This window comes from Sus scrofa, chromosome 9, assembly GCF_054392235.1.
Source record: "Sus scrofa isolate SSC_HxYL_T2T_F1_AM1 chromosome 9, Sscrofa_HxYL_maternal_Yorkshire_Landrace_v2.0, whole genome shotgun sequence".
In the NCBI taxonomy this organism is placed as follows: Eukaryota; Metazoa; Chordata; class Mammalia; order Artiodactyla; family Suidae; genus Sus; species Sus scrofa.
In genome coordinates, this window is record NC_139391.1 from 44610180 (window position 1) to 44636532 (window position 26353).

General features: G+C 41.4%; 1 protein-coding gene across 14 annotated transcripts in view; it reads right to left on the bottom strand.

The window, feature by feature from the left end:
- The window catches only part of SIK3 (SIK family kinase 3), a 293253-nt gene that overhangs the window by 261349 nt on the left and 5551 nt on the right, over positions 1-26353 (bottom strand). For 2 of the 14 annotated variants that reach the window (XM_084976165.1, XM_084976154.1), the window contains exon 2: positions 1335-1441. The exons of 11 other annotated variants lie outside the window; for them this stretch is intronic. The gene's annotated coding sequence lies outside the window, so the exon portion shown is untranslated. Of the gene's footprint in view, positions 1-1334; positions 1442-23821; positions 23944-26353 lie in introns of all 14 variants that reach the window. One more of the 14 variants, XM_084976166.1, reaches the window with a different exon arrangement.

A 26353-nucleotide genomic window follows, 5' to 3' on the forward strand; every position in this document is an offset into this window, starting at 1 on the left:
CCAGCTGATCCGAATATTTGACAGATGATGAATTTTAAGGGATGGGGTTTGAGGTATGAATTGGGGAAAGAACTAGAATGGTATTCTTTTGGAGTTCCCGCTGGGGCACAATGGGATCAGCAACATCTCTGGAGTGCTGGGATGCAATTTCAATCCCTGCCTGCCCCGGCACAGTGGGTTAAGGATGCCATGTTGCTGCAGCTGCGGCATAGATCACAACTGCAGCTCGGATCTGATCCCTGGTGCAGGAACTCCATATGCTTCGGAGTGGCCAAAAAAGAAAAAAAAAATAGAATTGTCTTCTTTTGCTCACCTCCTCAAAATAATGGAAAAAAGTTAGCAGGGTTTCCACAGAAGACAGTATAGCATGACGGCACACAGTGCACCCAAAGTAGTGGAACAAAGAAAAGACATACGGAGTTCCCTGGTAGCTCAGTAGGTTAAGGATCCAGCATTGTCATTGCTGTGGCTCAGGTCACTGCTGTGGCATAGACTTAATTCCTGGCCCCAGAACCTCCACATGCCAAGGATGTGGCCAAAAAGAAAAAGACATAAAACAAAACAGTCCAGATCACTTGACTTGAAGTTATATGAACCAAAAAGCCATAAGCACCTCCTACATTGTATACATGTAAAAACTCCTTGTCTTTGAGAAGCTGGTCTAAAAATTTTTTCTTAATTTACAAAGGCAATACTATGCTACAGTTGATTCTGTAACAAAAAAATCCCTTTCCTGGAGAAATGGTCTGGGTGTATTTTAGCACTACGTATGATAATATGAAATTTAAGATCAGGACTTAGGAAGAGGGACATAGAATGTCCAAATTTGGTCTGATAGAAAGGAATGCTAGGTAGTCAAGACACTAAAACCAACAGAGAAGGAGCCTAGGGTGCCAATTCGAATTGATAAAATCTGATTGAATTTGTTTTTCAATTCCTTTATGTTGCAGATGAGAAAACTGCAACTTGTTTTTCAATTCCTTTATGTTGCAGATGAGACAACTGAGCCTCAAAGAGATGAAGCTATGAAAGGACTTGTCTGAGCTTACACAGGTAGTAGCAGGGTTAGAATCTGAAGCTACATTTTCTACTATCTCTTTATGAAGATAGCACTTTTGCCTTCACACTGTTTCCTTCCAAGAGCAAGTCAGGAAAAGCCTAGAAACCGAAAGACCAGTGCAGCAGCAAGAAATTCTTCTTTGCATGGTTATAGCAGGCCAGAGATCTGGGAGTCAAAGGCCAAGAAAGAGTGGGTGATGAGGTCTATATGAGTTAGCTCAGGCTGCCATAACAAACTAGATAGAGTGGCTTTCTCAACAGGATTTCTTTCTCACAATTCTGGAAGCTGAGAAGTCTGAGGTTAAGGTGCTAGCGGACTCAGTTCCAGGAAGAAGAGTTTCTTCCTGACTTGGAGATGGCTGCCATCTTGCTGGGTCCTCACCTATTAGAAAGAGAGAGAGACAGAAAGAGAGAGAGCTCGCACTCTGGTCTCTCTCTTCTTGTTCTTGGACACTAATCCCCTGTTGGGGGCCCCATTCTCATGACTTCATCTAGACCTAATTACCTCTCAAAGGCCCCACCTCCTAATTACCATCACCTTGGAAGCTGGGGCTTCAATGTATGAAGTAGGGGGAAGGGGAGACACAAACATTTGGTCCATAACAAGGTGTCAGGGGTCCAAGCAAGAAAAGACTCCAAACACAAGAGGGCACATAGAAGAAGGAAGGAAAAAGGATGAAGTAAAAAATGGGTTGTCTTTAGTTCTTTTTCACACTTCCTGCTGAGATGTAGCAGATAAGGAGGGTCGAATAGAGGGAAGGTTGAAGCTAGATCGAGAGTATAAGCACTGTAGCTGGTCCCTGATGCACCAGCAGTGCAGTAGTGGAAAAAGACCTGTACTCAAGTCAGGGTCAAGTCTCAGCTTCACCACTGAGTATTTTGGAGACCTTGGACAACTTGGGACATCTCAACTGCAAAATGAGAAATAATAATAACCTAACTACAGGGTGGTTGTAAAAACTAAAGGAGATACTGTTTACAAAACTGCTTTGTAAATTATGATGAGCTATGTACTTTGTTTTGCTTAATGTTAGGATAGCTGTGGGACTATGCTAGTGTTACAGATACAAAAGAAGTGGAAAACGTGGTCTTTGATCTCAAGTACCTTGTGACCCCCATAAGTGTAAAGAGGCCTAACAAACATGAAAACCTCGGAGTTCCCGTCGTGGCGCAGCGGTTAACAAATCCGACTAGGAACCATGAGGTTGCGGGTTCAGTCCCTGCCCTTGCTCAGTGGGTTAACGATCTGGCATTGCCGTGAGCTGTGGTGTAGGTCGCAGACGCGGCTCGGATCCCACGTTGCTGTGTAGGCCGGCAGCTACAGCTCTGATTAGACCCCTAGCCTGGGAACCTCCATATGCTGCGGGGGCGGCCCTAGAAGTGGCAAAAAGACAAACAAAAACAAAACATGAAAACCTTTAGAATAGCACCTGGCTGCACAGGGTTGATCAGGGGGCCCATCTTGTCCATTGCACGTAACTCAGGTATAGCTGGGTGTGTCTGGATAGCTGGTAGGGTGGCTGTAAGAAGTTTATTTGCAAGAAGCCTGTGGTGCTTCGTTTCAAAGACCTTCTTCTAGGGAATATGGAGCCAAGCATGATAGGCTCACCAAGAGTTAGTGCCTTTCATGAAAAAATGCTCAGCATCACTAATCATTAGAGAAATGCAAATCAAAACTTCAAGATATCACCTAACAAAGGTCAGAATGGCCATCATCAAAGTCTATAAAAAAATAAATGCTAGAGAAGGTGTGAAGAGAATCCTCCTACACTCTTGGTGGGAATGTAAATTGGTGCAGCCCCTATGGAGAACAGCATAAAGATTCCTTTAAAAACTAAAAATGGAGTTAAATATATGATCCAGCAATTCCATCCCTGGACATACGTCCGGAAAATAACTCAAAAAGATACATGTGCCCCAATGTTCATTGCAACATTATTTACAACGTCCAAGGCATGGAAGCAACCTAAATATCTATCAACAGATAGATGGATAAAGAATATACGGTGTGTGTGTGTGTGTGTGTGTGTGTGTGTGTGTGTGTACACAATGGAATATTACTCAGCCATAAGAAGGAATGAAATAATGCCATTTGCAGCATCATGGATGGACCCAGAGATTGTCATGCTGAGTGAAGTGAGCCAGATGGAGAAGGATAACTATTGTATGATATTGCTTATATGTGGAATCTAAAAGAATAATACAAAAGACTTATTTACAAAACAGAAATAGATTCATAAACATAGAAGGCAAACATAATTACCAAAGAGGAAAGATGGGGAGGGGGTAAATTAGCAGGTTGGGATTAACATATACACACTACAATATATAAAATAATCAACAAGGACCTGCTGTATAGCAGAGGGAAATATACTCAATATTTTGTAATAACCTATAATGGAAAAGAATCTGAAAAAGAGTATGTGTGTGTGTGTCTATAACTAAATCATTTTGAAACCAAGACAATATTGTAAATCAACTATACTTCAATTAATTTTTTTTTTTTACAGCCACATCTGTGGCATATGGAAGTTCCCAGGCTAGGGGTTGAATCAGAGCTGCAGCTGCTGACCCACGCTACAGCCACAGCAATGCTGGATCCAAGCCACATCTGTGACCTATGCTGCAGCTTGCAGCAATGCCGGATACTTAACCCACTGAGGCAGGCCAGGGATGGAACCCTGGATACTAGTCGGAATCATGGATACTAGTCGGATTCTTTTTTTTTTTTTTTTTTTTGCCTTTTCTAGGACCGCTTCCCACGGCATATGGAGGTTCCCAGGCTAGGGGTCCAATCGGAGCTGTAGCCACCAACCTACGCCAGAGTCACAGCAACACGGGATCCAAGCCATGTCTGCAACCTACACCACAGCTCACGGCAACACCAGATCCCTAACCCACTGAGCAAGGCCAGGGATTGAACTCCCAACCTCATGGTTCCTAGTCAGATTCGTTAACCACTGCTGCACGACGGGAACTCCACTAGTCAGATTCTTAACCCGCTGAGCCACACAGGAACTCCCCCGCAAAAAATTTTTTTAAAGAGTTAGTGCCTTGGCCACCTGGATGGAGTGTGGTTGCTGTTACTCAAATGCAAATGCTGTCCCAAACTCTTAGCTGAAGATCCAGGCATCATAGAAAAGACATGTCTTCTGAAGTTCCCGTCGTGGCTCAGTGGTTAACGAACCCGACTAGGAACCGTGGGGTTGCAGGTTTGATCCCTGGCCTCGATCAGTGGGTTAAGAATCTGGCGTTGCCGTAAGCTCTGGTGTAGGTTGCAGACGTGGCTCGGATCTGGCATTGCTGTGGCTGTGGTGCAGGCCGGCGGCTACAGCTCCGATTGGACCCTGGCCTGGGAACCTCCATATGCCGCGAGTGCGGCCCTAGAAAAGACAAAAAGACGAAAAAAAAAAAAAAAAAAAAAAAAAGGCTTGTCTTCTGTAGACATTGAAAGAGCTGTTTCCCTATCTCTATAGTGCACTGGGACTCAAAAAGCATGTTTCGGGACCCCTCTCTGAGTGCATAACACAAACAAGTGATAGAAATTATTCCCCACTCTGCTACAGACTATGTGCTCTTTTGATACCCAGTAGGCGCCCAGTGGAGCAGTGAGAAAGACCCAGAGAACCCAGGAGAAAGAGCAGAGTCATGGCAGTACCAGCCTTCCAGTCAATTTCTAGCAAGGACTGCAGCACAACAACTGAATGTGACAGTGTGTATTGTTCTCATCAGAGCAATGACAGCCCCCAGCAGAAACTGCCATGCTAGGCAGCATGGTAGGAGACAGTGTTCATGTATCAGCTTAGAGTTGCTGCAGCTCTTGATAGAGCCCTGTGGATACTTTGGGAATGAAGGATGTTAGGTAACCTATTGAGCTTCCAGGAGCACTGGGGCGGATGGGGGTGTGGGTTTTCAGAGGGATAAGGCTCCTATGTTAACAGGTGAGCCCTAAAAAACCAGCAAAATTTCAAGTACTACAGAGTCATTTCAGATAGCAAAGAGGTCAATAGACTGGAATCACTGATATAGAGGAGATGGCCACTGGATCTTGAAGTTATTCACCATGCATGTCTAAATATGGCAAGATGCCTCTTAGCCCACAAGTCATAGAGCAAACATTTAACTATTAATTCACCAACACCAGAAGTGCCAATCATGTTTCAAAAGAGCCCTTTTTAACACCCCTGTGCCAGACTGAGTTGGGTCACAAGCCTTCCTTGCAGATAATTCTTGCCCTATCCCTATATCCAGAGCAGCTACTGCCTTTGGTTTTTCCAAAGAAAGCCTTCTCTGTGTTCTGCCTCACCCCAGGGACCCAAAGGAGACAGAGGCTCCTTAGCTCTCCCCCTGGTGAATAGGTTGTTTGAGTCCCTTATGCCTCCCAAGAAGAGTCAGAAACAAGTGGTAGCTGGGGGATTCGATAGATCTAGATTATCCACAGCCCTTCCCCACCAAAGAGTCCCCACTTAGATGGTTGCCAGGGTTGCTTAGGGAACCTGCAGAGGTAAATCTCAAGTGGTCTGGTGGTTGCTGTAGGCAACACTGTATCTTCTCTGAAAGCAAGAGACAGGTGCTCCTTTCACATCCTTAATACTTTGGAGATGAAGCTATGGGGATAGGGAGAAAAATTGAGTGTTCTTAATCCCGAATTAACTTTCAAGGTAACTACTCAATGAATTGGAAGTTGAGTCTCCTTTAGGATTTCCTAAAGTGGAAAGGATTTTTCAGTTTCCTCTTTTGGAGAAGAGGCAATAAGCAGCAATCTAGCTAAGTGTCAAGCCAATCAAATGAAACTTAAAAAGATCAATGTTTCAAGGTCTATAAGCTTGTTGCCTAACTGTAACCAAAGATAACGGTTTAAATCAATGGTCCTTAATCTTTAGTATCCTTAATCTTTAAGGATCTGGTGTCGCAGTGAGCTGTGGTATAGGTCACAGAGGCAGCTCAGATCTGGCTTTGTTGTGGCTGTGGCATAGGCATCGCAGCTGTAGCTCCGATTCAACCCCTGGCCTAGGAACTTCCTATACGCCACAGGTGTGGCCCTAAGAAGAAAAAAAAAAAAAGCAAAGAAAAGTAAAGAAAAGTAAACAAAAGAGATGAATAGACAATTCACAGAAGAGCAAATACAAATGACAAGAAAGCATATAAACAGATGCTCATCTTTCCAGCAGTCAGAGAAATGCAAATTCAAGTACAATGTGTCATTTGTATCTATCAAATTGGCAGGCATTAAACAGAGTAATAATGCCTACTGCTGACAGAGACAGAGAAAGGAAGGATTCTCATGCTGGCAGAAATATGAACATTGCTGACTTTTTGAAAGCAATCTAGAAACATCTGCGAAAATTTAAAAATGCATGTACCCTTCAAGTAAGCCATCCACTGCCAGGAAACTATCTCATAATAATCAAGGGTGACAATTCTTGAGTACTTATTTTGGGCCAGTTTCTGTTCCATGCGCAATAATATGTTATCTCATTTAATCCTCACAACAACCTGTGAGATAAGTACTATTACCATTCTTGTTTTGTAGGGAGTAATGAGCCCAGAGCACAGAGAGGTCAGGTGACTTGTTCAGGGAGGCACAGCTCACAAGTGAAGGGCTGGGTTTCAAATCTAGGCTGTCTGAATCCAGGGCTTGTACTCCTAGCCACCAACTGAGTCCTCCTTTCATAACAGAAAGAAAAGCAGCAGTGTGGGAGGGAAATAAGCACAGGGGTGTGCTCTGCAGCATTGTTTTTAAGGCAAAAACCAGATATAAGGAGAATAACCATCCACAGGGAATGTTTGAATAAATTGTGGACCATTCATACCGTGAAATGTTACCCAATCAGTGAAAAAGAATGTATTAGATCTATAGCAGTTGATTTGGAGGGATTTCCATGATGTACGGAGACAGGCAAGATAGATAGAAACATACATAATATAATCTCATTTTGTTTTGTCAAACAAAAACAAACCCCCTCAACAATATGAAAACAAATAACCAATTTTTTTTTTTTTTGTCTTTTTGCTATTTCTTTGGGCCGCTCCCGCGGCATATGGAGGTTCCCAGGCTAGGGGTCGAATTGGAGCTGTAGCCGCTGGCCTACACCAGAGCCACAGCAACACGGGATCCGAGCTCATTCTCAAACTCTTAGGTTCCCTTTTTTTTTTTTTTTTTTAAGGGCCACACCCATGGCATATGGAGATTCCCAGGCTAGGGGTCCAATGGAAGCTATAGCTGCTGGCCTACACCAGAGCCACAGCATCTCGGAATCTGAGCCTCATCTGCAACCTACACCACAGCTCACGGCAATGCCGGATCGTTAACCCACTGAGCAAGGGCAGGGACCGAACCCGCAACTTCATGGTTCCTAGTCGGATTTGTTAACCACTGCGCCACGATGGGAACTCCAAATAACCCAATTTTTAAATGGGCAAAAGATCTGAACAGACACCTTACCAAAGAGAACATACATATGGTAAATAGTCACATGAAAAAATGCTCCACATCATATGTCATTAAGGAATTGCAAATAAAACAAGATACCACTGGACACCTATGAGAATGGACAAAATCTATAACACTGACAACACCAAATGCTGGCAAGGATGTGCAGCAACAGAAGCTTTTATTCATTGCGGGAGGAACTGCAAAACCACACAGCCACTTTGGAAGGCAGGTTGGTGGTAATTTACATAATGAAACATACTCTTACTATATGATTCAGCAATCAGCAGTCATACTACTTGGCATTTATCCAATGAGTTGAAAACTTAGGTCCACTTGAAAACCTGCACATGGATGTTTAAGACAGCTTTATTCATAATTGCCAGAATTCCAAGCAACTAAGATATCCTTTGGTAGACAAGTGAATAAACAAACTGTGGTACACCCAGACAATGGAATATTATTTGACACTGAAAAGAAATGTGCTATTGAGCCATGAAAAGACGTAGAAAAAAACCTAAATGCATGTTATGAAGTGAAAGAAGCCAATCAGATAAGGCTATAAACTTTAGGATTCCAACTATATGACATTTGCAAAAGGCAAAACTCTGGAAACAGTAAAAAGATCACTGGTTAGGGTGTGGAGGGAGGGATGAGTAGGTGGAACCCAGGGACTCTTTAGGGCAGTGAAACTACTCTATATGATACTATAATTGTGGATACATGTCATTATTCACTTGTCCAAACCCATAGAATATACAGTATCAAGAGTGGTCCCTATTATAAGCTATGGACCACACACACATGAACTTTAGCTAATAATAATGTATGATTATTGGCTCATCAATTGGTTTTTTGCTTTGCTTGTTTGCTGGTCATGCCTGTGGCATACGGAAGTTCCTGGGCCAAGGACTAAACCTGTGCCACAACAGTGACTCGAGCAGCTGCAGTGCTGGATCCTTAACTCGATGCACTACAAGGGAACTCCTGGCTCATCAGCTGTAACAAATGTACTGCACTAATGCACATGCATGATGTGGGGAGGAAATGTGGGGGAGTGGTAAGGAATATGTGGGAACCGTGTACTTTCTGCTCAGTTTTTCTGTAAACTTGACTGCTCAAAAAAAAGTCTGTCGATTTAAAATGAACAAGCAAACTCTCTAATATGTCTCTCTGTGTCCATGTATCACCACATGTGCATTGAGAAAGCTAAGGAAGAGAACACACCTGGTTTTGGAAGATGCAGTGATGGTAGGAATGGAAGGGGAACCAATACTGAACTTTGAGGAAATGCATAAAATTCAGAATCCTGAGCCAATAAAAATACCAGCTAAAGAGGGTGGAAATAAGCCCATTTTTTTTTGTTTGTTTGTTTGTTTTTACAGCCACACCTGAGGCATATGGAAGATCCAGGCTATGGGTAGAATTGGAGCTGCAGCTGGGACCTATACCACAGCCAAAGCAACACCAGACCTGAGCTGCATCTGCAATATACACCATAGCTTGCAGCAACACCAGGTCTTTAACCCACTGGGCGAGGCCAGAGATCAAACCTGTATCCTCACAGAAACAACACTGGGTACCTAACCCACTGAGCCACAGTGGGAACTCCTGTAGTTTGCATGTAAAACAAAGCAACAACCAACCAAATAAAAAGTTGGCTATTATTAAGAAATGTCCTAGAGTTCCAGTAGTGGCACAGTGGAAACAAATCTGACTAGGAACCATGAGGTTGTAGGTTCGATCCCTGGCCTCACGCAGTGGGTTAAGGATCTGGTGTTGCCATGAGCTGTGGCGGCTTAGATCCTGCATTGCTGTGTCTGTGGTGTAGACTGGCTGCTACAGCTCCAGATTCGACCCCTAGCCTGGGAACTTCCATATGCCACGGGTTCAGCCCTGAAAAAACAAAAAGACAAAAAAAAAAAAAAAAAAAAAGAGAGAGAAAGAAAGAAAGAAAGAAATATCCTGTTCTGATCTCCCATATACGTCCATATCTCACCCAACCTTTTCCTCAAAGCTTCCCTGATTCTAACAGCTGAAAAGAAATCTTCTCCTTCCTCTGAAATTTCCTAACATTTCACTTCTTTTTTTTTTTTTTTGCTATTTTAGGGCAACACCTGCAGCACATGGAGGTTCCCAGGCTAGGGGTCAAATTGGAGCTACAGCTGCCAGCCTACATCACAGCCACAGCCACGCCAGATCCAAGTGCTGTCTGTGACCTACACCACTGCTCACTGCAATGCTGGATCCTTAACCCACTGAGTGAGGCCAGGATCCCGCGTTGCTGTGGCTTTGGCGTAGGCTGGCGGCTACAGCTCCGATTGGACCCCTAGCCTGGGAACCTCCATATGCCACGGGAGTGGCCCAAAGAAATAGCAAAAAGACAAAAAAAAAAAAAAAAAAAAAAAAAGAAAGAAAAGGACCTGACAAAGAACATATATATATAAACATATTTATATATATATATAAACTGAATTACTTTGCTATATACCTGAAACATTGAAAAATAACAATACTTCACTTTAAAAATTGCTGTTGGATAAGCCATCCAATCTACGGTGTTTTGCTATGGCAGTCTGTACTAAGCAACAAATAACCAGAACGAAGTAGAGGATATGGTCAGAATTGATCTTATAATAATTTGATCAGGGGTTTTGTGATTCAGTAGATATAGCCACCAGAAGCCTGAAAGTTACCTTTACATGTTTGGAGGAGGACAAGTACCAAAAGCCCAGCAGGGATTCTAAATTTTCCTCTCTTACCATTTCTAGGTTCTGTAGCCCAGAGTGCAGCTATACTAGGGCAATAGGAAGAATGTACTGGTAAAAATCCTGCCAATAGCTCTTTCTTGCTCTAGGCATATTCAAAACTTCCTCCAATATCAGAAATGGTGGATGTGGGTGGTATTTTTGAATGGGGGAGGAGTTTATCAGTAAAAGGATCAGTATTCAAGGAGAAAATCAAGTCCTCAGACTCCTATGTTTTATGAATTTCATAACTTTTCCCCAATCATAAGTCTGTTGAAGGCTCCAAAGTTTTTTAATAAGTTGCTTGAAAACTACTTTTTTTTTTTGTCTTTTTAGGGCCATACCCTTGGCATATGGAGGTTCCCAGACTAGGGGTCCAATCGGAGCTGTAGCCTCCGGCCTACGCCCCAGCCACAGCAACGCCAGATCCAGATCCGAGCCTCCTTTGTGACTTACACCACAGCTCATGGCAACGCAGGATCCTTAACCCACTGAGCGAGGAACAGGGATGGAATCTGCATCCTCATGGATACTAGTCGGGTTCTTTACCTCTGAGCCACAAAAGAACTCCCATTTTTCTACATGTTGTCTTTTTCTTACTAAACTGTAAGTTATTTACATTTATAGTTCTTATTCTTTATATGTTCTTTGTACTATAAAAACTTTTCTTACTGTATCAATAGTCTCTTGACTATGCTTATGGAATTTTTTTTCCACAGTCTTTTTTTGTACTGTTAAATCTATTCCTTTATAGCTCCTGTGTCTCCTGTCTTGATTTACAGGTTATATAACATTTTGTGTGTGTGTGTGTGTGTGTATGGGCGCGAATATAGGTGCCTAAAGTTTTTTCTGTAATTTTTACTGTTGTTTACATTTAAGTGGGGTTTTGCATATGATGTGAGGTAGTGATCAAACAATTTTACCTCTACATAATTTATTATATAAGCCACTTTTCTCCAGTAACTTCACCTAGCACTTTTTTTTTAGCCCCACCCACAGCATATAGAAGTTTCCACGCAAGGGATTGAACTTGAGCCACAGCGGTGACAACACTGGATTCTTAACTAGACCACCAGGGAACTCTGCAAATAACATTTTTAATATATAAAATAATTATATATTTTTGGAAATATTTCTGGATACTCTATTTTATTCTCATATTTTTTTAACTTATTAAAAAAATTTTTTTTGGCTGCACCCATGGCATGCAGAAGTTCCAGGGCCAGGGATCAAAACTTCACAATAGCAGTTACCCAAGCCACAGCAGTGACAATTACAGTGACAATATTACAGAGGCTTTATAACATAAACACCTGCTAGGGCTAGTTTATTACTGTTGCTCTTTTTCATAACATTCTTGGGTATTTTTGAATATTTTTTCTTCCACATAAACTTTAAGATAATCTAATAAAAATTTAAAATCCTGTTATAAAATGTTACAAAGTTCACAACTATCTATCTCCAACAAAGTATGCATAGTCATGTATACACTATCTCCCAAAGTCGTGCATGCAAACACATACTTTTTCACTGCTCTGTTTGCAGTGCACATTATATTCTAATATATTCTAATACATGGGTAATTTTGTTTTCATATGAGAAGCAGAAGAGGATATACTTATTTTAATATGCAAATGTGACAAACTATTAACAATTGGTGAATCTAGGGTGTTCATTTATTTGCTTGAACTATTCTTGCAACTTTTCTATAAGTTTAAATTCTTCTAAGTAAACAATTTGGGAGAACTAAAAATAATAAATCATCTGGGGATGTAGATGAGAGGATAAGGCAAACAAAATACAGCCGTAAGCAGATAAATACTTAAGCTGGGTGACAGTGACGTAAGGGCTCACTGTATTATTCTATTTTGTGTATTTTTAAAATGCAAAGTCAAAACTTTTTAAGAGTGATGGAGTAAATATCTGTTGAAATCTCTGAGCACATCTGTGGGGTTGATGACGTTGAGCTTCACTATAGAGGTTATCTTCATGGGTCATTTGTTGGGAACAATATTCCCAAGAGAAATTTCTTTCAATCACCCACCTTGATGATAAAGGTATGTGTTCTGGGAGCCAAGTGGAAAAAGGTTTAGGGGCTCTATGCCTCCAACATGCAGTATATGAATGGTCACTTAATTTTCCTCCTTCTCTGTGCCTGCATCCTCTAGTCTAGAACCTCTGTTTCACCCTCTCCAAGGAGTATAACTTGAATCTTCTCCTGGGACGATGGACAGTCTCGACCAAATAGAATGGAGTGGGCAGTCTATCTTTCTCACTCAGCTTTCACACAACCCACCTCATTTCAGTTCAACCCCACCCCCTCCCACCCCCCCCCCACCCAGTTCCAGGGGTACTCTGTGCCTTCTGAAGATTTTGTGATGTAATTCAGGTTGGTTCTCAGATTTCCCCTATGCCAGTTTGGGATCAAGCCTTCTCAGTTCTGCCAAACTAATAACCCTTTGACTACTATCTACTGTTCTTCCTGTCCTAGGGCATTTTTTTTTCTTTTCAAAAACACCGTTTCTGGGAGTTCCCTCATGGCTCATTGGTTCAGGATCCAGCATTGTCACTGTTGTGTCTCTGGTTATAGTTGTACATAGGTTTGATCCCTGGCCCAGGAACTTCTCCATGCTGAGGACACAGCCAAAAAAAAAAAAAAAAAAAAAAAAAGATAAAATACAATACCATTACTGTACAGTTACAGGCATATTTTGAGAGGGAGTGAAATGAGACATGTGTGCTCAGGTTGCTGTACTAATTAAGAGCCTTCTCACCTCCGGACTTGACAAGTCCTCCCTACAAACCCTACCTCATCTCTTGCCAGAAACAAACGGGAACAGGGTGAAGGAGTCTAAACAGGCTTCCTGTGGAGGGTGACAAGTCATTCAGGTCAATGTCAACAAAGGTATGGTAAGCCCTGTCTCTCTCTGGGTCAACACCAAGACCCAAGAGGCTCTGTCTTAGGGATAAGACATGGTGGCAGTCAACATTGCACCATGACAGTGTTAATAATAAAGGTAGTTTGTTTGAAATAGAACCTACTGGAGAGGACCAGCGATGAGGAGGATTGTGTAGATTGTCACTCAACCCAACAGTAAGGTTCAGGGTAGGCCTACAGTTTGAGTGAGAGCTAAAAGGCTAATCCAGAAATCACACCGAGCAAGAGGTGGGATGGTAGGCTTTAGCTCAAAGGACTCACCCTCAAAGCAAGACTAATACCAGAGAGACAGACCATATCCCCTGAGTTTGTCTAGGTCCTTGCTACTTAGAATATGCTTCATAGACTAACAGCCAGGATATCATCTGGTAGCTTGTCAGAAATACATAATCATAGGCTTTATCCTAAGCCTATTGTATCAGAACCTAAATTTTAACAAGGTCCTCAGCTGATACGAGTCTGTCCCTAGTTTGAAAGTCTTCCATATATATGGTTGGGTCAGGCTGAGGGCAACAGCTTCTACAATTAGGGATACTCTTGCAGACTTGCATAAAATAAATTAAATTGAACTGATGCTACTTTATTCATGATGGGTAAATGGATTTTCTGGGGCTTGATCTGTTCAGATAAAATCCAAGTATACCATTATGATGGGACCACAAGGTCAATAAAGTTTGTAGAAGGGTCATATTTGCTCAATTAATATAGCAGGGCCCATTATACTCTTAGTATTAAGTTAATTTTGTAAAGGCACTAAAACAAGATGAGTCATACGTGTCTTATATTTCAGTAATTGCTAAAGCTTTAGAAAAAACAAGGAAAATATGAAATACTTTGGGAATCTAGAAGATGAAATGTAGGATCTGTGTAGCTTCATATTCTTGGTATAGTAGAAGCACAGTATTTAGAGTCAAAAGACCTGGTTTGAATCCCAGGTTCATCACTGACTAATTGGACCTAATTATTCAACTTCCGGGAACTGAGTTTTCTCATCTGAAAATAAGGAAGAATAATACCAAATTACAGAGTTAAGTGATCACTAAGTAAGATGGTGAAGGGACTTTAAAATTATGACATTACTGTGCAAATGCGACTTTTATGGTTATTAAGCCCTTGGTTCAATTACAATTCTGTAAAGTAGAGCTATGACCAAATTGTAGGACTAGAAAGTCTGGGGAATTCAGCAATTACCTACATGTTGTGATTTGAGAGACACCAGAAAAGGTCTTTGCTCGAGGGATAACTATAGGGTCTGAAATTCTGCCATCAATGTTATTTTTCTTTGAGGTTAAATAAGTCTCTTGTCTCCACGAATCCCTCTGTCAAAATGCAAATTCCACAGCAGAAATACACCCAGGCTTTCTTGTGGCACTGCTTTACATTTTTCAATTTTTTTTCATATTTATTATCTCCTTTTATCCTCTCAATTCTGTGAGATGGTGGGGTTGATATTTTTACTATTTTTGCCACTTTGCAAATAAACTGCTTGGGGCTCAGACAGCTGAAGTGACTTAACCTTGTTCACACAGTCACCACCACTTTCCTCTTGAAACTCAAGTCAGACATTTAAGTAATTCTTGATCCTCCCCTTCCCTGTCATCTTACATTTGAGGCATGAGAAAATTCTATCAGTTCTACCTCCAAAATACATATATATATTTTTGTCATCTTTTTAGGGCCGAACCCACATCATATGGAAGTTCCCAAGCTAGGGGTTGAATTGGAGCTGTAGCCGCTGGCCTACACCACAACCACAGCAATGCCAGATCTAAGCTGCATCTGCGACCTACACCACAGCTCACAGCAACGCTGGATCCTTAACCCACTGAGCGAGGCCAGGGATTGAACCCGTGTCCTTGTGGATGCCAGTCAGATTTGTTTCTGCTGAGCCATGATGGGAACTCTCAAAATATTCTTAAATCCATTTTTTCTTCTCCTTGTCTACTGCTATTTACATTATCTACCATATTTCTACATCATCATCAGCTACACCATCATCTCACCAGGACTGCCGTGATAGCCTTCTGACTCTCGCTCTGCTTCTACTTTTACTCCCATAATGCATCTTCCTAAAGTAACCAGTATGACCTTTTAAAAACAGGAAGTTGGATTTCCCACTGTGGGTTAAGAACCCAATGAGTGGAGTTCCTGTTGTGGCGCAGCAGAAATGAATCCGACTAGAAACCAGGAGGTGGTGGGTTCAATCCCTGGCCTCGCTCAGTGGGTTAGGGATCCGGCATTGCTGTGAGCTGTGGTGTAGTTCACAGATGTGGCTCAGATTCTGCATTGCTGTGGCTGTGGTGTAGGCTAGCAGTTGTAGCTCTGATTCGATCCCTAGCCTGGGAATCTCCATATGCCAAGGGTGCGGCCCTAAAAAGCAAATAAATAAATAAATAAATAAGAACCTGACGAATATCCAAAAGGATGCAGATTTGATCCCTGGTCTTGCTCAGGGGGTTAAGGATCCAGTGTTACTGCAAGCTATGGCTTAGGTTGCAGATGCATCTCAGATCTGGCCTTGCTGTGACTGTGGCATAAGCTGGCAGCTGCAGCTCCAATTCAACCCTTAGCCTGGAAAATTCCATATGCCACTGGTGCAATCCCGAAAAGACAAGAAAAAAACACATACATAAAAAAATCTAGGAAATGGAGTTCCCGTCGTGGCGCACTGGTTAACAAATCCGACTAGGAACCATGAGGTTGCGGGTTTGATCCCTGGCCTTGCTCAGTGGGTTAAGGATCCGGTGTTGCTGTGAGCTGTGATGTAGGTCACAGATTTGGCCAGACGCGGCTCGGATCCCGCGTTGCTGTGGCTCTGGTATAGGCCGGTGGCTACAATTCCGATTCGACCCCTAGCCTGGGAACCTCCATATGCCACGGGAAGAGGCCCTAGAAAAGGCAAAAAGACCAAAAAAAAAAAAAAAACCTAGGAAATGGATTCTCAATAAATGGTCCTGGATATCCACATGCAAAAGAATTAAATTGGATTCTAACCTTACACTATATACAAAAATTAACTCAAATTGGTTGAAAGATCTAAACATAGAAGGTTAAACTATAAATCTCTTAAAAGAAAACATAGAGAAAAGTTTTATGACAATGGATTTGGCAGTGATTTCTTGGCCATGACTCCAAAACCACAGACAACAAAAGGAAGAATATTTTATTTATTTATTTATTTATTTATTTTTTGGCTGTGTCTGTTGCCTGCATGCGGAATTTCCTAGGCCAGGGATTGAACCTGTGCTACAGCAGCGATCTGAGCCACTGCAGTGACCATGCCAGATCCTTTACCCACTGCACCACCGGAGAACTCCAAATGAAAAAATAAATTGTACTTCATCAAAAGTAAAAGCAATTTGTATATCAAAGGACACTATTCTAATACAGAGTTTTGTCTAATACACAATGATTTCTATAAGGTTAATTAGGTCAACATAAATCAGAAAAATGATGTCTAGAATTTTCCATATCCCTGAAATTTCGCCTTTGTAAACTGCTGCTTGAGAGCCTTTGCTATGTAAAATTCATCTAGGAATCTTGATAGATGTTAGAAGCAGTATTTAATGTGCCTTAAGCTTTTTGTTTGTTTTTTTATGTGCAATTTTCAAATAAAACACTTTCAATTTATTTAATTTAAAAAAAAAGGACTCTATCAACAGAGTAAAAAGCCAATCTATGGAGTTGGAGAAAATATTTGCAAATATCTGATAATGGATTGATATCCAAAATACAAAGAACTCCTACAACTCACAAACAGAAAAACAAACAAACCAATTAAAAACGAGCAAAGGACTTAAATGGGCTTTTTTCCAAAGAAGATATGCAAATAGCCAATGAGCACATGAAAACATGCTCAACATCACTACTACAATGAGATACCATTTCACATTCATTAGGATGATGAAAGAAAGAGAAAGGAAGAAGAGACAGAGAAAGGGAAAAGAAAGAAGGAAGTGGGAGGAAGGGAAGGAGGGAGGGGCAGGGAGGGAGAGAGAAAGAAAGAAAGGGAAGGAGGAAGGAAAAGAAAAAAGTGTTGACAAAGATGTGGAGAAACTGGAACCCTTGTGTATTGCTGATGGGAATGAAAATGGTACAGCCACTTTGGAAAATAGTATGACAGGTCCTAAAAACATTAAAGATGTACCATACAATCCAGCAATTCTACTTCTGGGTTTATATTCAAAAGAATTGAAAGCAAGGACTTGAGCAGATATTTGCATATTCGTAGTAGCATTATTCACAATCGTCAAAGATGGAAACAAACCAAATGTCCATTGATGTATGAATGGATAAACAAAATATAAGTTGGGTTTGTTGTTGTTGTTGTTTTCTGGCTGCACCCAAGGTATGTGGAGGTTCCTTAGCTGGGGACTGAACCTGCACCACAGCAGTGACCCAAGTCCCTGCAGAGACAATGCTGGATCCTAAACCCACTGAACCACAAGGGAAACTTTTTTTTTTGTCTTTTTAGGGCCGTACCCACAGCATATGGAGGTTCCCAGGCTAGGGGTCCAATTGGAGCTACAGCACAACCACAGTAATGCCAGATCCGAGCCATGTCTGCAACCTACACCACAGCTCACGGCAACACCAGAAACTTAACCCACTGAGCAAGGCCAGGGATTGAACCTGTGTCCTCATGGATACTAGTCAGTTTCGTTTAACTGCTGAGTCACGACAGGAACTCCAGGAACTTTTTAAATTATATGTGTGTGATTCAGTCTTTAAAATGAAGGAAATTTTGGAGTTCCTGCTGTGGCACAATAGGTTAAGAATCTAACGTTGTCTTTGTCATCACGTGGGTTTGGTCCCTGTCCCAGAGCAGTAAGTTAAAAGGATTCAGCTTTGTCACAGCTGTGGCACAGGTTGCAGCTGCTGCTCAGATTTGAGCCCTGGTCTGGGAACTTCCATATGCCAAGGGTGTGACAGAAAAAAAAAAAAAAAAGGATATTCTCTGACACAAGTTGGAACATAATGAGCCTTAACAATACGACACTGAGTGAAATAAGTGAGACACAAAAGGACAAATACTGTATGATTCCATTCATATAAGAACTGTTTCCTACCATACCTCCCTTACCCAACTCTAGCCATCCTGGCCCCCTTTGTGGCTCCTCAAAAGAGCACCCTCCTCAGGGCCTTTTCAGTTACTATTCCCTCTGCCTGGAATGTTCTTCTACCAGGTATCTCCACAGATAATTCACTTCCTTAGAGTCTCTCCCTAGGGCTGCACCTGCAATATTTGGAGGTTCCCAGGCTAGGGGTCAAATCAAAGTTGTAGCCGCCCGCTTATGCCAGAGGCACAGCAATGCTGGATCCAACCGCATCTGTGACCTACACCACAGCTCACAGCAATGCCAGATCCTTAATCCACTGAGTGAGGCCAGGTATTGAACCCAAAACCTCATGGTTCTTAGTCGGATTTGTTTCTGCTGGGCCACAACGGGAAGTCCATTTCTTTTATTTCTTTCAATGCACTATATACTTTTCTCATTTTTCATTATGATGATTAATATTTATGACCTCTTCCCACCAGAATATAAGCTCCAAAAAAAGCAGAGATCTCTGTAGTCCAAACCCCTGGAAAGTGATTAGCATGTGGAAACATTCAGTAAGTATTTGTGAAAGAATGACTGAATGAAAAGGTATGGATTTTTTGGGTTTTAACCTAGAAGATCCTAGGTTTTAACCTAGAGGAGAATTTTTTTTTTTTTTTTTTGCTTTTCAGGGCTGTGCCTGTGGCATATGGAGGTTGCCAGGCTAGGGGTCTAATCAGAGCTATAGCTGCTGGCCTACACCAGCGGCACAGCAATGCTGGATCAAATTGCATTTGTGACCTATACCACAGTTCATGATAACACTGGATCCTTAACCTACTGAGCAAGCCCAGGGATCGAACCTGCATCCTCATGGTTCCTAGTCAGATTCGTTTCTGCTACGCCATGACGGGAAATCCAAGAAGAGAATTTTTTGAGGATTAATAAATATCATCTGGAAGTACCCAGGATTGTCTTGCTATTTAGTCCTGTCATCTTTCTTCTACACAAATCTTTGCCCCTTCTGTCAGACCATTCTATTAACTGCCCAACTGGTTTTTCTTTTTTCTTTTTTTTTTTAGAGCCATACACACAGCACATGGAAGTTCCCAGGCTAGGGGTCAAATCAGAGTGTAGCCAGCCTACATCAAAGCCACAGTGACTAGGGATCCAAGTGGTGTCTGCAACCTATGAATTGTTTCATGTGTTATCATTTTGTTTTTACTGCTGTATTATTGTAGAATCCTGAAGTCTGCAAGCAAAGGCCAAAAAGTTTGACCTTTCTTACCTATAGTACTTATTTGTAAAATGAGAGAGCTGGACCAAATAATCCTTTTATCTATGAATACTGTTATTTCAATGTGCATATCGAATCCCTAAGGTGGCTAGCACAGTCTGCCATGTACTGGTGCTTAATAACTATGTCTTAGCTGAATGACTAAGATCTCTTTATTGTTACTTCTCTTTTCTGTTTTCAGTAGCCAGAAACAATGTAGTAGTATTTTATGAAGGTCAACTAGGATAATGCTTCTGAAAATAATTTTCAAATTTGAAGTTGTAATTATATGTGTGTATATAAATTATATATTTGTATATTACATGTATACATATAACTAGCATATGTGTGTGTGTATATATATATGTATGTTGTGGCAGTTGTAATTGTAGTACTAGTAGAAAAAATAGTAGTAAAAATTGAACCATCCATGATTTGAGGCAATTCTAATTCATTCCCTACAGTAAGAGAGAGGTTGGGCTTATGTGACTCCAGGCCTAGTTTATGCTTGTCCAGGGTGATTCTCTGACAGCAGAGAGGTCCCATGTCTTTGGGAAATTATTATTTATTAGTTTTACAGCACATTGTACACAGAATCCATGCTCTATGTTAGTCAGTGTGAAGACTAGAAAGTTGACTGGAGCATGATTCCAGCCTGGCCAGGGAGGCAGCTAAAATGAAGTTCTCACCATGATATTTCACTCCTGAGAGATAAAGCAAGGGGGATATGATATAGCAAGGGGGATTTTGCTCCTACTGCCTTTTCTGCTTCAAGCATTTAATCATGTTGTCCCATTACCTCTCTCTTTAATCCTCCTTGCCTTACACCTTGCAACACTTATTTATTCTTTTTTTTTTTTTTTTTTTTTTTTGTCTTTTGGAGGGACACACCCATGGCATATGGAGGTTCCCAGGCTAGGGGTCTAATCGGAGCTGTTACTGCTGGCCTACACCATAGCCACAGCAACACCAGATCCGAGCCATCTGTGACCTACACCATAGCCACAGCAACACCAGATCCGAGCCATCTGTGACCTACACCATAGCAATGCCGGATCCTTAACCCACTGAGCGAGGCCAGGGATCAAACCCACAATGTCATGGTTCTTAGATTCATTTCTGCTGCGCCATAATGGGAACTCCCACTTATTTATTCTTTAGGTTCAATTCAGGTACAGAATGCTCTGGCTCCCCCAACATTTTACCATCACATTACTAAAGCCTGATTTATAGCAGTTCCTTTTACCTAGTACATTGTGTTGAGGAATCAAGAAAAATTATAAGGCATATTAAAAAGCAAAAAATAAAAAAGGAGTTCCCATTGTGGCTCAACAGTAACAAATCCAACTAGCATCATCCATGAGGATCCTGGCCTTGATCAGTGAGTTAAGGATCTGGCGTTGCTGTGAGCTAGGTGTAGGTAGCAGATGTGGCTTAGACTCCGCAGTTGTTGTGGCTGTGGAGTAGGCTGGCAGCTGCAGCTCCAATTCAACCCCTAGCCTGGGAACTTCCATATGCCATGGGTTTGGCCCTAAAAAGACAAAAAAAAAAAAAAAAAGAAACAAAACAAACAAACAAACAAAAGCAACCCCCCTCCACAATTTGCAGAGACAGAGCAAGCATCAGAACCAGACACCTAACCAGAATTATCAGAATTATCAGACATGGAATTTAGAACAACTATGATTAATATGCTAAGAACTCTAATGGATAGAATAGACAGCATGCAAGAACAGATGGGTATTGTAAGAAGAAAGATGTGAATTAAAAGAAAGAGTCAAAAATAAATGCTAGAGCTCAAAAACACTAACAGAAATGAAGAATATCTTTCATGGGCTTGTTAGTAGACTAGTCATGGCTGAGGAAAAGATCTCTGAGCTCGGGGTTGTATAAATAGAAACCTCTAAAACTGAAAAGCAAAGAGAATAAAGACTGAAAAGAACAGAATAGAATATCCAAGGACTGTGGGACAACTACCAAAGGTGTAACATATGTATAATGGAAATAGCAAAATGAGAAGAGAGAAAGGAACAAGAGAAATATGTGAAACAATAATGACAGAGAATCTCCAAATTAATGTCAGACATAAAATCACAGATCCAGTAAGACTGGAGAACAACAAGAAGGATAAATGCAAAATACCTACATGTAGGCTTATCATTTTCAAACCTCAGAAAACCAAAGATTAAAAAAGTTCAAAAGCATAAAACTCCTGGAAAATAACATAGAAGAGAACCTCGATGACCTTGGGTGTTGCAAAGATTTTTAGATACAGCACAAAAGACACAGTCCATGAAGGAAATAATTGATAAAGTGGACTCTATTAATATAAAAAACTTCTGTACCACGAAAGACAATATCAAGACAATGAAAAGACAAGCCATGGAATGGGAGAGAACATATGCAAAAGACATATCTGATAAAGGACTCTTAACCTAAATATACGAAGAACTCTTAAAACTCAACGATAAGAAACCAACCAACCTGATTTTAAAAATGGGCCAAAGGGGAGTTCCCGTCGTGGCGCAGTGGTTAACGAATCTGACTAGGAACCATGAGGTTGTAGGTTCGATCCCTGGCCTTGCTCAGTAGGTTAAAGGATCTGGTGTTGCCGTGAGTTGTGGTGTAGGTTGCAGACGCGGCTCGGATCCTACGTTGCTGTGGCTCTGGTGTAGGTTGGTGGCTACAGTTCCGATTCGACCCCTAGCCTGGGAACCTCCATATGCCACATGCCGCGGGAGAGGCCCTAGATAAAGCAAAACAAAACAAAACAAAACAAAAACCTCCACATGCTGTGGGAGCGGCCCTAGATAAAAGCAAAAACAAACAAAACAAAACAAACAAAAAAAATTAAAAAAATAAAAATGGGCCAAAGACCTTACTATACACCTCACCAAAGAAAATGTACAAATGGCAAATATGCGTATGAGAAAATGCTCTACATCAAATGTCATTAGGGAATTGCAAATAAAACGACCATGAGATATCACTGCACACTTATTAGAATGATCAAAATCCAGAACAATGACAACACCAAATGCTGGCAAGGATGTACCATTGGCTGATGGGAATGCTAAATGGTTTAGCTACTTTGGAAGATAATTTAGTGGTTTCTTACAAAACTCAACATATTCGAATCACATAATCCAGCAATCATGCTCCTTGGTATTCACCCAAATAAGTTGAAAGCTTAGGTCCACATGAAAACCTCCAATGAATATTTAAGGCAGCTTTATTGGAACCAACCAAGATATTCTTCAAGAAGTTCCCATCTTGGCCCAGTGCTAATGAACCCAACTAGTACCCATGAGGACTTGGGTTCGATCCCTGATCTCACTCAATGGGTTAAAGATCTGGCATTGCCTCGATGCCACTTGGATCCCATGTTGCTGTGGCTGTGGTGTAGGCTGGTAACTATAGCTCCGATTTGACCCCTAGCCTGGGAATTTCCATATTGCCGTGGGTGCGGCCCTAAAAAGACCAAAAAAAAAAAAAAAAAATATTCTTCAAAATGTGAATTCATTCAATAGATATTGTTTAGCACTGAAAAGCAATGAGCTATCAAGCCATGAAAAGACTGGAAGGAGTCTTTTTTTCTGTTTAAATTTGATCTTTTTTTTCCATATTTTACATTTTTTAATTGAAGTGTTGTTTTACAGTCTTATGCTAATTTTAGCAAAGTGATTAAGTTTTATATATATATATATATATATACACACAGAGAGACTTTAAAAATAATATTCTTCTCCATTATGGTTTATCATAGGACATTGAATATAGTTTTCTGCGCTGTACAGTAGGATCTTACTGAGTATCCCCCCCATGTGTTATAGCTTATATGTGCTAACCCCAGCCTCCCACTCCATCCCTGCCTCAGACCACACTCCCCTCCTAGCAACAAGTTTGTTCTCTATGTCTGTGAGTCTGTTTCTGTTTCATGGTTTCATTTGTGCCATATTTTATTTATTTATTTATTTTAAAATATTTACTATCTGAGCTTTTTTTTTGCTTGTTTTTTTGTTTTGTTTTTTTTTGCCTTTTCTAGGGCTACTTCCCCCAGCATATGGAGGTTCGCAGGCTAGGGGTCCAATCGGAGCTGCAGCTACCGGTCTACGCCAGAGCCACAGCAACGCGGGATCCGAGCCACGTCTGCAATCTACACCACAGCTCACGGCAACGCTGGATCCTCAACCCACTGAACAAGGCCAGGGATCGAACCTGCAACCTCATGGTTCCTAGTCGGATTCATTAACCACTGAGCCATGGCGGGAACTCCATGTGCTGTATTTTAGATTCCACTTACATGGTACCTTTCTTTTTCTGACTTACTTCACTTAGTATGAGAATCTCTAGTTGCATTCATGTTGCTGCAAATGGCATTATTTCACTCTTCTTTATGGCTGAGTAGTATTCCATTGTGTATATGTACCACATCATCTGAATCCATTCATCTGTGGATGGACATTTAGGTTGTTTCCTTGTCTTGGCTATTGTGAATAGTGCCGCTATGAACATAGGGGTGTGAGCATTTTTTTTTTTTTTTTAATTTTTGACCACCCTGAGGCATATGGAATTCCCAGGCCAGGGATCAGATCCGAGTCGCAGTTGTGACCTGAGCCACAACTGTGGCAATGCCAGATCCTTAACACACCGTGCCAGGCTGGTGATAAAACCTGCCACCCAGTGCTCCCAAGACGCTGCTGATCCATAGTGCCACAGCAGGAGCTCCATGTGTGTATCTTTTTTTTTTTTTTAATTTTAATATTGATTTTTTATTTATTTATTTTTTGTCTTTTTGCCTTTTCTAGGGCCGCTTCCACGGCATATGGAGATTCCCAGGCTAGGGGTCTAATTGGAGCCGTAGCCACCGGCCTATGCCAGAGCCACAGCAACGCGGGATCCGAGCCGTGTCTGCAACCTACACCACAGCTCACGGCAACGCCGGATCCTTAACCCACTGAGCAAGGGCAGGGATCGAACCCGCAACCTCATGGTTCCTAGTTGGATTCGTTAACCACTGCGCCACGATGGGAACTCCTATCTTTTTGAATTATAGTTTTGTCTGAATATATGCCCAGGAGTGGGATTGCTGATAATATGGTAGTTCTACTTTTAGTTTTCTGAGGAACCTCCATACTGTTCTCCACAGCAACTGTACCAACTTACATTCCCACCAAAAGTACAGGAGGGTTCCCTTTTCTACTTGGAAGTATCTTAAATGCATGTTACTAAGTGAAAGAAGCTAATCTGAAAAGGTTACATACTATATGATTCCAACGACATGACATTTGGAGAAGGCAAAACTATGGTGGCATTTTAAAAAATCGGTGGTTGCCAGGGTTTGGAGAGGGAGGGGGCAGGAAGGAATAGGTGGAACACAGACAATTTTTAGGGCAATGAAAACATTCTATATGATATTATAATGATGGATACCTACCGTTACACGTTTGTCTAAACCTATAGAATTTACAATGCCAAGAGTAAACCTTAATATAAGTTATGGACTTTGGGTAATTATGATGCATTAATGTAAATTCATCAATTGTAACAAATGGTCCATTCTGCTCTAATACTGAGGTAGGCTGTCCATGTACATTTCCATGCAAGAGGTATATGGGAAATCCCTATACCTTCTAATTTTCTAGTGAACCTAAAACTTTTCTTAAAAAGTTATCTTAAAAAAAAAAAAAAAGTTGTTCCCGTCGTGGTGCAGTGGTTAACGAATCCGACTGGGAACCATGAGGTTGCGGGTTCGGTCCCTGCCCTTGCTCAGTGGGTTAACGATCCGGCGTTGCCATGAGCTGTGGTGTAGGTTGCAGACGCGGCTCGGATCCCGCATTGCTGTGGCTCTGGCGTAGGCCGGCGGCTACAGCTCCGATTGGACCCCTAGCCTGGGAACCTCCATATGCCGTGGGAGCGGCCCAAAGAAATAGCAAAAAGACAAAAAAAAAAAAAAAAAAAAAAAAAAAAGATTCAGGTCAAGCATCATTTTCTCCTAGAAGACTATTTTGACCACCCCACATCCTATTTTCATTTTTCAGAGCATTCAATGCTCTCCTCTATCATTGTGTATGTTTTAGAATCATCTGTTTTTATTTTATTTACTTTTATATTTTATTTGTATGGTGCACCTGCAATATATGGAAGTTCCTGGGTAGGGGGCAGAGCTGCAGCTGCCAGCCTATACCACAGCCACAGAAACACCAGATTCGCAATGCATCTGTGACCTACGCCATAGCTTGCAGCAACACTGGATCCTTAACCAATTGAGCAAGGCCAGGGACTGAACCCACATTCTCATGTACACTACATGAGGTTCCTAACCCACTGAGCCACAAAGGGAACTCCAGAATCATTTGTCCTTGTGTCACTATCTGTCACCAGATAGTGGGTTCCTTGAGGAAAGAAATGTTACCTTACTCATCCTTTCTCCTCATGATTTAGCAGAGTGCCTGGCACATAATAAGAATTCGATAAATATCACTGAAATGAAAAGAAGTTCAGTGGGCCTCAGATCATTTTTTCAATTACTTAGACATTGCCTTTAAAAATATGCAACTTTTGGAGTTCCCTTGTGGCACAACAGGTTAAGGATCCAGTGTGGTCAGTGCAGTGGTTCAGATCGCTACTGTGGTTTCAGTTTGATCCCTGGCCTTAGCCGGCCCCAGAACTTCCGCATGCTGCGGATGTGGCAAAAAAAAAAAAAAAAAAAAAAAAAAAAGTAAAACAAAATAAATAGTATTCATGAGTCAGAAGACTCAATATTGTCAATTCTCTCCCAGACACATATTCAATGCATTATTCCAATCAAAATTTCAAAAGGTCTTTTTTGTAGAAATCAAGAACTTCATTCTGAAATTT